The 13260-nt window shown below is 43.3% G+C and overlaps 1 protein-coding gene across 3 annotated transcripts in view; it reads left to right on the top strand.

Annotated features, from left to right (window-relative positions):
• RASGEF1B (RasGEF domain family member 1B) overlaps positions 1–13260 on the top strand; it is a 625168-nt gene that overhangs the window by 573573 nt on the left and 38335 nt on the right. For 2 of the 3 annotated variants that reach the window (XM_003265810.3, XM_012499347.2), the window contains exon 1: positions 6635–6774. The exons of the other annotated variant lie outside the window; for it this stretch is intronic. The gene's annotated coding sequence lies outside the window, so the exon portion shown is untranslated. Of the gene's footprint in view, positions 1–6634; positions 6775–13260 lie in introns of those variants that run through there. 3 annotated transcript variants of the gene reach the window in all.

Below are 13260 nucleotides of genomic sequence, written 5' to 3'. Positions count from 1 at the left end.
CTTTGCTGAAGTTGCTTATCAGCTTACAGAGATTTTGGGCTGAGATGATGGGGTTTTCTAAATATATAATCGTGTCATCTGTGAACAGAGACAATTTGATTCCTCTCTTCCTATTTGAATATCCTTTATTTATTTCTCTTGCCTGATTGCCCTGGCCAGAACTTCCAATACTATGTTGAATAGGAGTGGTGAGAGAGGGCATCCTTGTCTTGTGCTGGTTTTCCAAGGGAATGCTTCCAGCTTTTGCCCATTCAGTATGATACTGGCTGTGGGTGTGTCATAAACAGCTCTTATTATTTTGAGATACATTCCATCAATACATAGTTTATTGAGAGTTTTTAGCGTGAAGGGGTGTTGAAGGTGTCCAGGGCCTTTTCTGCATCTATTGAGATAATCATTTGGTTTTTGTCATTGGTTCTATTTATGTGATGGATTATGTTTATTAATTTGCATATGTTGAACCAGCCTTGCATCCCAGGTATGAAGCCAGCTTGATCATGGTGGATAAGCTTTTTGATGTGCTGCTGGATTTGGTTTGCCAGTATTTTATTGAGAATTTTCACATCGATGTTCATCAGGGATATTGGCCTGAAATTTTCCTTTTTTGTTGTGTCCTGCCAGGTTTTGGTATCAGGATAATGCTGGCCTCATAAAATGAGTTGGAGAGTATTCCTTCTTTTTCTATTGTTTGGAATAGCTTAAGAAGGAATGGTACCAGCTCATCTTTGTACTTCTGGTAGAATTTGGCTGTGAATCCATCTGGTCCTGGACTTTTTTTGGTTGGTAGGCTATTAATTACTGCCTTGATTTCAGAACTTGTTATTGGTCTATTCAGAGATTCGAGTTCTTCCTTGTTTGGACTTGGGAGGGTGTATGTATCCAGGAATTTATCTATTTCTTCTAGATTTTCTAGTTTATTTGCATAGAGGTGTTTACATTATTCTCTGATGGTGGTTTGTATTTCTGTGGGATTGGTGGTGATATCCCCTATATCATTTTTTATTGTGTCTATTTGATTCTTCTCTCTTTTCTTCTTAATTAGTCTGGCTAGCGGTTTATCTATTTTGTTGATCTTTTCAAAAAACCAGCTCCTGATTCATTGATTTTTTGAAGAGTTTTTTATGTCTCTATCTCCTTCAGTTTTGCTCTGATCTTAGTTATTCCTTGTCTTCGGCTAGCTTTTGAATTTGTTTGCTGTTGCGTCTCTAGTTCTTTTAATTTTGATGTTAAGGTGTCAATTTTAGATCTTTCCTGCTTTCTCTTGTGGGCATTTACTGCTATAAATTTCCCTCTACACACTGCTTTAAGTGTGTCCCAGAGATTCTGGTGCATTGTGTCTTCGTTCTCATTGGTTTCAAATAACTTATTTATTTCTGCCTTCATTTTATTATTTACCCAGTAGTCATTGAGGAGCAGGTTGTTCAGTTTCCATGTAGTTATACAGTTTTGAGTGAGTTTCTTAATCCTGAGTTCTAATTTGATTGCACTGTGGTCTGAGAGACTGTTATGATTTCCGTTCTGTTGGATTTGCTGAGGAGTGTTTTACTTCCAATCATGTGGTCATTTTGAGAGTAAGTGCGATGAGGTGCTGAGAAGAATGTATATTCTGTTGATTTGGGGTGGAGAGTTCTGTAAATTCTATTAGGTCCGCTTGGTCCAAGCTGAGTTCAAGTCCTGAATATCCTTGTTAATTTTCTGTCTCGTTGATCTTTCTAATATTGACAGTGGGGTGTTAAAATCTCCCACTATTACTGTGTGGGAGTCTAAGTCTCTTTGTAGGTCTCCAAGAACTTGCTTTATGAATCTGGGTGCTCCTGTATTGGGTGCATGTATATTTAGAATAGTTAGCTCTTCTCCCTGCATTGATCCGTTTACCAATACGTTACGCCCTTCTTTGTCTCTTTTGATCTTTGTTGGTATAAAGTCTGTTTTATCAGATTAGGATTGCAACTTCTGCTTTTTCTTTTTGTTTTCCACTTGCTTGGTAGATCTTCCTCCATCCCTTTATTTTGAGCCTATGTGTGTCTTTGCACATGAGACGGGTCTCCTGAATACAGTACCCTGTTGGGTCTTGACTCCTTTTCCAATTTGCCAGTCTGTGTCTTTTAATCGGGGCATTTAGCCTGTTTACATTTAAGGTTAATATTGTTATGTGTGAATTTGATCCTGTCATTATGATGCTAGCTGGTTGTTTTGCCCCTTAGTTGTTGCAGTTTCTTCACAGTACTGGTGTTCTTTACAATTTGATATGTTTTTGCAGTGGCTGGTACTGGTTGTTCCTTTCCATGTTTAGTGCTTCCTTCAGGAGCTCTTGTAAGGCAGGCCTCGTAGTGATAAAATCTCTCAGCATTTGCTTGTCTATAGAGGATTTTATTTCTCCTTCGCTTATTAAGCTTAGTTTGGCTGGATGTGAAATTCTGGGTTGAAAATTATTTTCTTTTTCTTTTTTTTTTTTGAGACGGAGTCTCGCTCTCTCACCCAGGCTGGAGTGCAGTGGTGCGATCTTGGCTCGCTGCAAGCTCCACCTCCCGGGTTCACGCCATTCTCCTGCCTCAGCCTCTCCAAGTAGCTGGGACTACAGGCGCCCGCCACCACGCCCGGCTAATTTTTTGTATTTTTAGTAGAGACGGGGTTTCACCGTGGTCTCGATCTCCTGACCTTGTAATCCGCCCGCCTCGGCCTCCCAAAGTGCTGGGATTACAAGCATGAGCCACCGCGCCCAGCCGAAAATTATTTTCTTTAAGAATGTTGAGGCTTGGCACAGTGGCTCACACCTGTAATCCCAGCACTCTGGGAGGCCGAGGTGGGTAGATCACTGGCGGTCAGGAGTTCAAGACCAGCCTGGCCAACATGGTGAAACCCCATCTCTACTAAAAATACAAAAAAAAAAAAAAATAGCTGGGTGTGGTGGCGCAGGCCTGTAATCCCAGCTGCCTAGGAGGCTGAGGCAGGAGAATTGCTTGAACCCAGGAGGTGGAGGCTGCAGTGAGCTGAGATGCCACTGCACTCCAGCCTGGGTGACAGAGCGAGACTCCATCTAAAAAAAAAAAAAATGTTGAATATTGGCCCCCACTCTCTTCTGGCTTGTAGGATTTCTGCAGAGAGATCTGCTGTTAGTCTGATGGGCTTCCCTTTGTGGGTAACCCGACCTTTCTCTCTGGCTGCCCTTAACATTTTTTCCTTTATTTCAACCTTGGTGAATCTGATAAGTATGTGTCTTGGGGTTGCTCTTCTCGAGGAGTATCTTTGTGGTGTGCTCTGTATTTCCTGAATTTGAATGTTGGCCTGCCTTGCTAGGTTGAGGAAGTTCTCCTGGATAGTATCCTGGATAATATCCAACTTGATTCCATTCTCCTCGTCACTTTCAGGTACACCAATCAGATGTAGATTTGGTCTTTTCACATAGTCCCATATTTCTTGGAGGCTTTGTATGTTCCCTTTTATTCTTTTTTCTCTAATCTTGTCTTCTCTCTTTATTTCATTAAGTTGATATTCAGTCTCTGATATCCTTTCTTCCACTTGATGGATTTGGCTATTGATACTTGTGTATGCGTCACGAAGTTGTCATCCTGTGTTTTTCAGCTCCGTCACATCATTTATGTTTTTCTCTACACTAGTTATTCTAGTTAGCAGTTCATCTAACCTTTTCTCCAGGTTCTTGGCTTTCTTGCATTGGGTTAGACCATGCTCCTTTAGCTCGGAGGATTTTATTATCCACCTTCTGAAGCCTACTTCTGTCAATTCATCAAATTCATTCTCCATTCAGTTTTGTTCCCTTGCTGGTGAGGAGTTGTGATCCTTTGGTTGAGAAGAGATGTTCTGGTTTTTGGAATTTTCAGCCTTTTTGCACTGGTTTTTCCTCATCTTTGTGGATTTATCTATCTTTGGTCCTTGACGTTGGTGATGTTCGGATGGGGTTTTTCAGTGGACGTGCTATTCCTGGTTTTTAGTTTTCCTTCTGACACGTCCCTCTGCTGCTGGTCTGCTGGAGTTTGCTGGAGGTCCACTCCCGACCCTGTTTACCTGGGTATCACAGCGGAGGCTGCAGAACAGCAAAGATTGTGGCTTGATCTTTCTCTGGAAGCTTTGTCCCAGAGGGGCACCTGCCAGATGCCAGCCAGAGCTCTCCTGTAGGAGGTGTCTGTCAGCCCCTACTGGGAGGTGTCCCCCAGTCAGGATACACGAGGGTCAGGGACCCTCTTGAGGAGGCAGTCTGACCCTTAGCAGAGCTTGAACGCTGTGCTGGGAGATCTGCTGCTCTCTTCAGAGCTGTCAGGCAGACGTTTAAGTCTACTGAAGCTGTGCCCACAACCACCCCTTTCCCCAGGTGCTCCGTTCCAGGGAGATGGGCATTTTATCTATAAGTCCCTGACTGGGGCTGCTGCCTTTTTTCAAAGATGCCCAGCCCAGAGAAGGGAAATTTGGCAGTCTGGCCACAGTAGCCTTGCTGAGCTGCAGAAGGCTCTGCCCAGTTCCAACTTCCCAGCAGCTTTGTTTACACTGTGAGTGTAAAACTGCCTACTCAAGCCTCAACAATGGTGGATGCCCCTCCTCCCACCAAGCTCGAGTGTCCTGGGTTGATCTCAGACTGCTGCTGTGCTGGCAGTGAGAATTTCAAGCCAGTGGATCTTAGTTTGCTGGGCTCCATGAGAGTGGGACCGGCCGAGCCAGACCACTTGGCTCCCTGGCTTCAGCACCCCTTTCCAGGGGAGTGAACGGTTCTGTCTTGCTGGCATTCCAGGCACCACTGGGGTATGGAAAAAAAAAGAACTTCTGTAGCTAGTTCGGTGTGTGCCCAAATGGCCACCCAGTTTTGTGCTTGAAACCCAGGGCCCTGGTGGGGTACGCACTGGAGGGAATCTCCTGGTTTGTGGGTTGCGAAAACTGGGACAAGCACAGTATCTGTGCTGGAGTTCCTCAGGCTCAGTCCCTCATGGTTTCCCTTGGGTAGAGAAGAAAATTCCCCAACCCCTTGCACTTCCCGGGTGAGGTGATGCCCCACCATGCTTCAGCTCACCCTCCGTGGGCTGCACCCACTGTCCAACCAGTCCAGTGAGATGAACTGGGTACCTCAGTTGGAAATGCAGAAATCACCTGCCTTCTGCGTGGATCTCGCTGGGAGCTGCAGACTGGAGCTGTTTCTATTCAGCCATCTTGCCAGCAATCCCCTGCAACTCTTAATTTCTGGCTACAGGACCAGTAATGTCAAGGGTGTAAGTGACTGTCCCAGTGTCATATGGCTCGTTTGTTACAGAATCAGGATGGGAAAACGGAGCTTGAAAAATCAACCAACCAGCACAACCATAACAGCAGAGCAGGGCCACCCAGCCTCTGTGTTTCACTCTGCATGGCTGGCCCACCAAGTTCCCTTGGCCTTATGGCTTCTCATTTAAACTGCAGAGAAGCTATGGTTAAGTCAAAGGCTCAGCTAGGTTAGAGTGAATTACTGAATCAGAGGAGTCCTATTTACATAAAGGAGAGAAGGAGTATGATAAAGAGGAAGAAAAGTAAAAGGTGGCATAAATGAAGAAAATGAAGGAGGAATCCGCTAAGAATAGACAAAGTGAGCGTCAAAATGACTCCATCCCAGGAAGGAGAGGGAGAGGGGCCCATGGAGCAGGAGGGAAAAGGATTCCTCCCCCTCAGTAATCTTAATTATAGCAGTATAGGACAGGTATGAATAGTGTTGTTTTATATATGAGAAAACCGAAGCTCAGAAAAGCTGTATCACTTACTCAAGGAAATACAGTTGGTAAGAGTCTCCTAATTCTGTAAATTTTTTCTTTCCATAGGTCTCTTTCTTCCCTTGTTTCCATCATTACTTCCCTCTGGCGTCCTTTTATGTGTACAAAGTGAAGTACTGAGGTTTTTACCTTTTTTCTGAAATAGTTGTCAAATATCCCATGATGGAGTGAGTACATGGTTACCATGACAACACAGCCCTCACTGAGGACTAGCCTCCCTGCTTTGCCTCCGGAATCATGTTGCACAGGTTCCTCTCTGTGCAACTTCTAGGAGCTGTAATTCTACATTTTGTTTGGGTGATTATTTGCTGAATGTATGTCCTCCTCTAGACTATGTAAGTTTCACAATGGTAGAGACCAGCCTACTTTGCCAAGTGTGCCCCCAGCGTTTTGCACAGTGCTTGGCACCAGGATCTATGTGATATTTGCTAAGCAAATGTTCTGTGGTTCCTCTCCGCTGTCTTCTGAAAGTTACATGGACAGTAACCTTTAGCTCACAATTATGTTAATAGATACTGTGTAACGAGTCGGGCCGGTATTTACAGATAGTATACACGTGAATGAACACACACACACTCAAGACTGCACAACAGCCCCTGGCAGGTGCACTCAAGAGGAAACGCGCACAGTCGCAGCCAGCCTGACCAGCGCTGTTAAACACCGCTGCGTTGGGCTCTGCGGGCCTCTGCCGCGTGGGAGGGCACCCAAGCTGACGCGCTGCGGGAGTCTGGGGCCCACTGGGACTTGCCGACCGGGCCGGGTGGCGGCGGCGTGGGCGGTGAGCTGCGCGGTGATTGGCCCGCGCCTGCCGGGGCGGGGCGGGGCGGGGCTGGCAGCCGGAGGCGGGCGCCTGAGCTAAGGGGGCGTGCGCGGCGGCGGCTGCCGTAGTTTCAGTATAAACAAGGAACCCGACTGGTTAGGCAGATTTTGTTTTTCTTCTTCCCGCGCGCTTTCGCTCCCTGTCCTTTGGTTGCATTTGTGGGCGCGCGGCACGCAGCCGGGAGGCGGAGGACTCGGAGTCCACCTGCAGGTAGGTTGTTCCCTGGCTGGGTTGTTCTCCTGCGGGGGAACCACAGCCCAGTAGCGGGAACTCGGGACCCTGCTGCGCGCTGCGCTCTCCCTGGAGATCCCTGGGCCGCGCGGGGAGCGAGCGGGGCTCAGAGACTGCACCGGCTGCCGGGTGCGCTCCGAGGCGGCGGGAGATCCCGAGGCGAGTGAGCGCGAACGCGGGCGCCAAGAGCCCGGTTGCAGCCCGGGACCGGGGGAGGGCCCCTGCCCGGCCGCTGCGGGCACCTGGGACTGCCGCGGCCCCAACAGGTGCGAGGCCGAGCCTCTGGGACCCGGGCAGGGCCGGGCTTGGGTTGGGTTGTGCCTTCCCTCTTTCTCCCTGATCCTGCAGCCAGGCCTTCTGTCTCGAGATAGGTGGTTTTTGAGGATTTGTCTTGAGTTGTTATCGCGTCCATCATTTTTTTCATCCCTTCTTTCCTTCGTGTGCATACCTAGGTTGATTCTTCCACTTCTTGACTAGTTTTGTGTGCGTGTGTGTGTGTAGGGGGAGCTGTTTATTTTTGTTGTCAGTGCCATGTAATCTAAAGTCTGACTCGTAGGAAGGGACGAGGGAACAGAAGTCACATACTCCCCACCGGCAAGGTGATGTTCTGTCATCCTTCAGTGTTCACCTGGCAAACTTGGGAGACACTGAGTCGCCTTGCTTTTGCCAGAGCTAAGTTGAGTCGCCTCGGGTCACCTGCCTGGGGAATCTAAGATGAGCTAGAGGTATCTGGGAGCCTCGCGGGCAATCGGCTTGAGGGAGGCTCTTTCTAAGGGAGCTGTGAAAACAACTTAAGTGCTGCACCAGGGAAAAGGGCGAGACGGGGGCTGGGGTGCGCTCGCCTTTGTGTGTGTGTGTATGGACGTACCATTTCAACACTGCTTGCTGTCTTGCCCCAACCAAATCGGCGCAGTTCAGGCAAAAGCAACGTAGCTTAGTCCTCTGACACTGCCGAGGGTGGCACAAGTGTGGCAGATAACATAAGGAGATTGTCTAGACGGCGATTTTCTCTTCGGAATGTAGATGTGTCCATCCTCCCTGATGAATTCGGTGGATATGGTGTATATAGATGAATATGCACACAAATTTGTGTATGTGTTTGGACCGAACGCGTCTCCAAGGAGTCCTTCGTCAGCACCATGTGACGACGGTCAGGAACTGCTGGTGTGTCTAGATCTATATTTAGCTCAGATGGTCTAATGGCCGAGGGGAGGGTCTCTGAGCTGGGTGCATAAAGGGGAAGAGTCTAGGGATCAGGGTGGTGCACTCTTGTATGATGTCTGGCACAGTCACACTCAGATGGGGTGAATAATTGCCCTTTCCTCGTGAAAACAGTAGCTAGAGCTTGGCTGTGCCTTAATTTAAAACATAGTTGGACCATGGCGATAAGCCTCTGCTAAGAAACAAGGAGGTTTACAGTTAAGCAGCGTATATACCTGGTTGGCGGTTTGGGTGAAAATAACTGGTCCCATGAGATTTAGAACAAATACAGAGCTGCTTTCTTTTATAAAAAGAAATAAAAATTCTTTGCTGTTGAGGTTTTCATAACAGAAAAAAAGAAGGCAGCTTGTTAAACCCTATCATTAAAGGTAATTTTATTTTTCTAAGTGAGGGGCAGTGGTGGAGCTAGAGAGGAGGACCTTAGGGCACTTTTGACAGATATCAGGGTTTACAAACAGCGTTATATTATGCCTTTCAAGCAGATTTTCTGGTGAAGATGAGATCAGCCACTGATTAACAAGTTTCTTGTTGGCATTCTTCCACTGCATTTCGGGTCAATCCTTTGTTTTCTTGGAGGTGGCAACATTTCTGACTACTAAGCATATTGGCCTTGTACTTTCCAGTTGTCTAACGAAGTGTTACATTCTTAGAATTTATTTCTCCTGTGGTGCATTTTCAGTCTTGCTTCATCTTACGTGCTCCTAGATATTTTATCTGATACTACCACATCTAATACCTGGGAATCATACTGTCTTTTGGAAAAGAGAATCACCAGAAAGCATTCACATGTATTGTCTCCCGCTAACCCCCTACAGCTTAGCATCTAATAGATTCTTTATATGTGTGTGTGTATGTATACACATATATGTACATATATATACATATGTATTTATATGTATAACTAAATCAAAGTATTATAATAACACATAGTTCTTATATAACATTTTATTCTTCTAACCTAAAATTAACTACTAGTTAATAGAGTACAATAGACCATATAAAAACAATTCAATACACTTTCTAAGGAAAAAGACATGGTAAGAAAATTGAAGGGGAGGAACTGGGATCCCTAGTATGACTCAGGAGAGCTGGGATCAGCTTTGTCAATATCCACAGAGTACCTGGAAGAATTGGACTTGGGAGGAAAATTGGGATAGCCCCAGGAGAGCACCTCCTTGGAAAGGAGATGGGTGAAAGGCATGTCTTTTTCTTTGCTTGGGAGAAGAATCTAGAAGCAGGGATTGGGAAACTTGATTCTGACGCTACACATAATAAATGAAAAAGCTGTGAAAACATTTTGTGACTTCTTAAAGAGGCCAATTGCACTGTTAAAAATGTGTTTAAGATTTATGGGATTTTTATTAGTAGTAGTTGAATTCAGGTATTGCCAGCCCACCCCCCTCACTTTTTCAGACTTATAGTTGTCCTTTTTGATTCTCCAGTTAAAACTACAAAAAAGATCCATGCAACCTTTGCTTATCCTAAAGTGACAGATTTTATAGCCTAGTGCTGTGGGCATATTTCTGCCTTGGAAATAAGGAGACTTGGGTTCTGGTCGATCTGGAGCCCTAATCAGTGATTTATTTTTTCTCTATGCCTGCAGTATCTATAAAACGACTGTGGGGAGTTGAACAGAATGATTTATGAGTTTCTTTAGGTCTGTCATAACTGCTTTATTTTGTTGTACTACCGCTTCATGCATTTACACCCTGTCTTAGGGGTGGACTAATAAAGGGAGAAGTGATTTGCAGTTAGATGTTCACCTACTTTCTGGGTACATGGAAATGAAGAGAGGAGAGTGAAATTTCTTTTTTATTGATGAATTTATGTAGAAATTTAATATTAAACTGCTTTTTGCTTTTGTTTTTCTTTAGGTATGAATATTAAAAATGATTATCAAAAAGGTTGGTGTCAGATTATTTTTTGGCCTATTAAATCAATGTTACTATCCACTAAATTTTTAAATTTGTCTTGAACAATCCTTTTTTCTTCGGTTTATATTATTTCATTTCAGGATATGCCTATGTCTGGAAATCATTCAGTTGATTCAAATTTTATTAGGAAACCCTGCTTAGAAAATTAGTTTAACCCAGAGAAAGTACAAATTAGCCTGGACTACCAATATCTTTCTATTGATCTAAAAGAGAAAAATGGGGAGGGATGAATACAGTTTTTCAAAAACCCACAGCTGGAAAATTATCCCAGTAACCATGTTACATACTAAAATATAAATAGAAAACTCTACTTTTTAATAAACATCCTCATTAGGTATCAGATCATTTTCCTGAGATGAATTAGGTGTAGAAAAATAAAACCTTTTATTAAAGAATGTTCTCTAAATGATATTATATAATTTGGGTTGAGATCTACCATATATAAATGATGATTCAGCTACTCATATCTGTGCTGTTCAGTATGGTAGCCACTAGTCATATGGGAATATTTAAACTTAAGTTTATGTAAATTAAACAAAATTTATAATTTAGTTTTTCAGTTGCAATAAGCCACATTTTAAGTGCTAAGTAAGTCACTGGTGGCTAGTGGCTGCTGTATTGGATTGTGCAAAAGAAAAACAATTTCAGTATCCCAGAAAGTTCTTTCTGACAGCACTCAATTAAATAATGATGATTTTGGTTATCCAGAAGATCATTTTTTTTCTTCCAGGAAAATGAAATATTTAATTCTCATTATAGATGAGCACCTACAATGTAAGGCATTATATCCAAATGGCATTATTAGCCAGTACGTCTTCACCTGTACAGTATGAGCTGTATAGTTCAATAATGTGCCAAGATCACAAATACCAGTTTCTCAATATATTTTCCCCATAACTCTAGTTATCCTTTTGCTTTTCTAAACCAACACTGTTACTGCTAGAAAGTGCCAACCCTTTGAAAGACAAGGAACGAGGAGCCATCTACTGTCCAGTTTGGTAACTGCATGGAAGATGTAGATAAAAAGTTAATGCATAAAGAATGTATGCATTACATTCTTTACATTCAATATGTCCTGAGTTCAGTTCCCACACAGTAAAGATTTATTTCATAGAAGAGTTTTAATTGGCTCTCAGGTCATGTGCTGAAATGTCATTTGTGTTTTAATAAACTGCTAACAACACATCCCCAAGACAAAAGATGACAAATCTTAGCTTTGTTTTTCTTCCAAGGAAACCAAAGATAGTAAACTATTTGAGTCAGAATCCCCTTCCTCCAACAATTAGGAATTAGTAAGGAAATATTTTAAGTAGCATCTAAGACAAATCAAGCAGAATGCAAATTCACTTTTTGTATGGATGCCGATAAATCAGGAAATAATATGACTGTTTCATTGCGAGAGAAATAGGATCTTCCTTCCTCAAAAATACTGATTTTTTTTCTCCCTTAACTGTGAAATCTACTAAGCATGTGGGACTCACTTTCAGAGAAGGTACTTATCTTGGAGTCTTGGAGTTTCTGTCTGTTCACATACCAAAGAAGTGAGTTGACTCTGAGTTGTCTTCTCTGTGTTGTTTGACCTCTCAGTACAATACCATTTTTTTTTTTAAGGAGGTAAGCAGAGGTGGAGCATTTCTGCGGTTTCCAGAGATGCTGTTAGAAATCTCTGATTTAGGACTTCTGACTGAGGACAGAAATAGGAAGATAATCTGAAAATTTTCTTTCTTTCTTTCTTCCTTTTTTTTTTTTTTTGGAGGTGGAGTCTCGTTCTGTCACCCAGGCTGGAGAGCAGTGGTGTGTTCTCAGCTCACTGCAACCTCTGTCTTCCAGGTTCAAGCAATTCTCTTGCCTCAGCCTCCCCAGTGGCTGGGACTACAGGCACCCGCCACCACGCCCGGCTAATTTTTTGTATTTTTAGTAGAGACAGGGTTTTACCTGGTTTTAGCCAGGTCTCGATCTGCTGACTTTGTGATCTGCCCACCTCAGCCTCCCAAAGTGCTGGGATTACAGGCGTGAGCCACCGCGCCTGGCAATCTTGACGTTTTCAAATTTAAAATAAGTCATGTTTTAGATAGTGTCAGAAACTTGACTTTTGCCTTTCACCCTGGCTCAAATCCATAGTTAGATACACCCTATGAAGGTGCAGTCAATCTTTGTATTCTAGCAGGGCGAAAGGAGGCAGGCTGCAAGTACTTGAGATAACAGCTGGAGTAAAGCTGAAATATGTGAACTCTTAATTCAGATCTATGCAACTTCAAGGGAGAAAAGGAAGAAACAAGTTGTTGAAGATAAATCTCACCAAAGGGCAAAGTTTCTCTGGCATCTAGATGGGAATTCGGGAACCAGTAATTCCGGGATATTAAATTAAACCTCTCCCCACTAAACAAATATGCTTTCAAAGTTCAGCTGTGATATGGAGGCCTTCATCTACTTAAGTGTTTTTCTTTTCTTTAATTGGGACACATGCCCAACATTTGAACAGAAGCTAAAATATTATGGTCAACATCAAGGCATTGAATTTATTAAATATTTCACCGAAGCACTCTATGTATGATGAAATAGGGATTGAAAAAAATAAACCTTTTTTTTCTCTGACTCTTACAATTTCTGTCTCATTCCAAGTGTAGAGGAAATGCTGACTTGACATTCTGGTAGAGATTTGCAAAGCACCTATTGCAGACGTTGAGGGAAAGCTTTTGATTCAGTTCCCATATCCATCTTTTCCTCAACCTCTTTTCCAGTTTGAATTGTCACCTGAAACCACCTTATCCTGGTGCACCTGCTTCATCATAAATAACATTGTACAAAAGCAGTCGCTAATTCAAACACAGTCTGCTGTTTAGAAAAAGGCAGCTTTTCATCTGGCGCTTTAGTGGATTTGAAACCATTAGGCATGCCTTTCAAATCCATTCATATCGTAAATCACCCAGAGCTTGCTTCCTTGCTGCTGGATCAATGTCAGGCTGAACTTTTTCAGGGTCCTTGGAAGAACATGATCTATCTTTGTGACCAAATTAGCTGCCTCTGTAAGATGTCTTGTCTGTCAACTAACTTTTCAACTTCCCAAATTAATTTTAAGAAAGAACATTCATCTTGTATACCTGGGTTGGGTATATCTTGACTTCCTGTTGGAAGATTTTCCAGCATAACCTGTAATCTATATGCTAATTTTGGTGGCTCTACACTTTCTTTTCGCCTGGTTCATTGTTTTAAAACCAGAGTCTGTTTTCCATTATCTCCCTGCATCTCCTCACATCCTAAAATGCTGCCTCAATTTTTGCAGAAAAGAAAAGAAAGCCCATTTCAATAG

This window comes from Nomascus leucogenys, chromosome 9 (genome assembly GCF_006542625.1).
Source record: "Nomascus leucogenys isolate Asia chromosome 9, Asia_NLE_v1, whole genome shotgun sequence".
Classification (NCBI taxonomy): domain Eukaryota; kingdom Metazoa; phylum Chordata; class Mammalia; order Primates; family Hylobatidae; genus Nomascus; species Nomascus leucogenys.
The sequence above is the reverse complement of the archived record's forward strand: the minus strand, read 5'-3'. Positions and strand labels throughout refer to the sequence as shown.